Source organism: Hippichthys cyanospilos, chromosome 2, assembly GCF_059441005.1.
Source record: "Hippichthys cyanospilos isolate Australia breed blue-spotted pipefish chromosome 2, RoL_Hcya_1.0, whole genome shotgun sequence".
In the NCBI taxonomy this organism is placed as follows: domain Eukaryota; kingdom Metazoa; phylum Chordata; class Actinopteri; order Syngnathiformes; family Syngnathidae; genus Hippichthys; species Hippichthys cyanospilos.
The window spans coordinates 2429471-2433034 of NC_142370.1; positions in this window are offsets into that span (position 1 = coordinate 2429471).

A 3564-nucleotide genomic window follows, 5' to 3' on the forward strand; every position below is an offset into this window, starting at 1 on the left:
CTCACTTCAGTATTAAACCAATTTCCCTGGTATTGAGTATCTGGGATTGCAAATTGCACGTCTCATTATAACAAAGTGGGTCAATTTCCAATTACAGCGGGCCCCCGGTTTCTGAGATTAATCCATTCCACGGTTGGGATTGTGACACAAATTCGCCATATGGTGGGCAAACCAAACCTATGTTAATTAGCTAATGTGTGTAAAACCCCAGGTAAAAACATCAAAATTGTATATACATAATAAAAATTGGTATCAAAATAGTAAAACCCCAGGTAAAAACATCAAAATTGTATATACATATTAAAAATTGGTATCAAAATAGTATACTGTAGTAAGTGCAACTAATATATAATATACATGTATACAATAACCCTAACCCTGGGGGAGCGCAAGTTGATGCCAGAGGGGGCGTGGATGACCCCAGAGAAAAGATTTTGTTTTTGTCATGTGAAGTATAATTGCAATAATGAGATGAAAATAAACTTTTTCAAGTGAGTAGCTAAATTGTTGTAGCAAACCATGAAACGTGTGTCAGTTTGTTTACCTCTGAGCATATTGGGAGAAGCATCAATCACAACTGTAACGTTATATATTTATTTGAATATTTGTGAGTAAAAATGGGACGGTATCACAATCTGATATTATAAGTTAACCTTGAGCAAAAATATCACTATTGAAATTACAGCTCTAAAATATATCATTTTAAAATATTTTGGGGTAAATAGCCGTTTTTCCAGGTGATATGAACCATTTTATTCATAGTATAAATGCACAACAATATTTTGAAAGATGACTGGTTCGAAAATAACTACCATCGTGTGATATATAATTTCAAATCAATCGTCCAACTATGTGTATTCATTAATAGTGCAATGTGAATTCTATCAATTCATGTCGATGAGAGTCAATTTCCCCCCTATAATAGCCTTGTTCTGTCTTTCAGTCTCGCATTGGCGCCGGGTCATTTTTGAAACCCAAAAACCTCTCAGTCAAATTCATTTGTTTGAATCGGGGGAAAAGTTCGATTGGTTTACCCTCTTTACCCACACTTTAGCACAATGGACTGTTTGCGTCCTACCTCGAACGATATCCGATATGAAGCTCTGTGCAAGCAGCATCAACGTACCAATTGGGTACGGCAGCCAAAGAGTATGAGTCACATAAAGGGAATTATAAAACAAAAAGTGAACATGAGTGTGATTGGTTAAGGCAAAAATGTGTGTGTGTTGCTCGTATGACGGGCAATCCAAACCTGTTAATTAGTGAATGCGTGCAAAAACCTTAGGTAAAAGCATCACGGCTTTATACACATATTAAAAATTAATAACATCATCTACTGCACAGTTAAATTAAATAATATAAATATACAAAGGAAAAATGACATTTACCTTTGGGGCGACGTGACTTGAGCTGGTGGTGGGTGGAGGCTGAGGGGAGCAGAGACCAACCCGTGGAATTTATTTATTTTCTTAAACGAGAACATATCACCGGCGATTTCCTTCTCTTTAGTCCATAATAGAAGAAGCCTCTCCATTTTGTTGTTGACCGAGGTCCATCCCCTGGCAAGGAAGGTCTTGCCCTTAGAAGATTGCCGAGCGGTTACGGCCATACTTGCGAGCAAGGTAAACTATGCGTGCGCCTCATTCGTATTTTTTTAATGTCTCCTGCTTTGTTTCTATTGTCATTATCCTCTTACTTCTTCCTTTACCGTCTCTAGCAATTTTAGAAGCCATGTCTAACAGATTAAGTTTGCAAAGTCTTCACAACACACCGACCAGCTGTTCCATCAAGCTAGATGAAGGCGTTCGGCCAATAGCATATCGGCATTTCTGTGATTGACGTGACGCCGGCCAATAGCATATCCGCATCTCCGTGACTGAGACCGTGACTGTGAACTTAATTGACCAATAGCATATCGGCATCTCCGTGACTGAGACCGTGACTGACTTTATAAGACCAATAGCATATCGGTGTTATCTGTCACATGCAAGAATAGTTATTTTTGTTGATGCAGCAAAGCGAAAAAAATAGTGCGGACACACTGACCGGGTGTTGCAGTTCTGAGCTATCTAAAGCCCTCGTAACTATTTTTACCTATTATGTAAATTTTTGATGTTTTCTATTCTTTAATCAAAGAGAAAGCATAGAAATAAAAACACTAGGGATCTGAAAATTTCTCCGGATTGCTATAAGAGGCAGACGTTCAAAATGAAATGGTGACGTGATTTCTAAACCGTTGCATTAAGTGTACAGTGATCTCTCCTACTTTGCGGTCTCAGTACTTAGCGGGTTTTTCCAGGAAAAATTAAAAATATTAAAATATATATTCATAAAATACATATACATATATATATATATATATATATATATATATATATATATATATATATATATATACATATATTTTAAAAAATGCGCAAACATGGAAAAAAAGTACATTATACAGTACTGTATTCATCAATTAACTAAGTAATGTTAGTTAATAACTGTTAAGAATTCTTCAAGCGTTATAGAGTTCGTGACGTTTTATCTTATTTTGAAATGCATGCTTTTAATTTGTCGGGTCGCGTTGCTTTTCCGTTCCCTGTTTTATGTTCTCTCATTACGGTGACGTAGTGAATGACAACACAAACTGATGCTTATAGTTTATTATCATTTATGTTGATAACGCACGCTACTGTGTATGGTTAGTGAGCGATGAGTGTTTATTCTGTTTATGTGTTTGTTTGTGTAGAGATTGCAGTTTATAGTTAGTAGTTGTTGTTAGTTGTTGCTAACCCGTTAATGTCGGCTAAAAATACAGTAAATTCATAGATTAATGTTCGGCAACTGTTTATATGTTAATTGACTGACTTTAACATTGTTGTTGATTTATTATTCAACAGATCCTACATGATACACCATACATGAGCCAAAATAAATGTGAAGTTCAACGTGATGACTTGCGTACTCTTTCACCGGAGTCTTGGTGCAGATAACCAGTCCTGAGAACAAATTCTCAACAAACTAAGTAATAATAGTTATTTAATGAATTTACAATAATGTTAATAAAGTTAATAAGGATAATGTCATGTTAAATAATAGGAGAAAGGAAATAAAATACGCCAAAAAAAAAAGTGTTTATGGTTACTGCGGCTATATTGGGGCGTACATAGAAATCTAGGAACTGATACCCTACTTCGCGGGTTTCAGACTTCGCGGGGGGTTGACACTCCCCCCCCCCCCCTTCCCCCCCCCATTAACAGCGAAGTAAGGGGGATCACTGTATATGATACTTGAGTGTTCAATTTACAAAATACGTAACCATTAACTTTTATTATAATTCATAATTCTTGATTTATTTTCCCCCTTATTTTTCCCCTTGTAATTCATTGCAATTTCCGTTATTTTTGCATGAATCTGTTCAATGGCGGCCAGAGTGTGTGTGTTGTACTTGCAGTGAAATTGCACCCTTCAACCAGCAGGTGACGCCAGAGGCTAATTTATTGAATACAACGTCATTTCTGTGACGCAGGCTTTGCATCTTTCTTTCGATGATGCAGGCTTTGCAGTTGTGCATCGCCA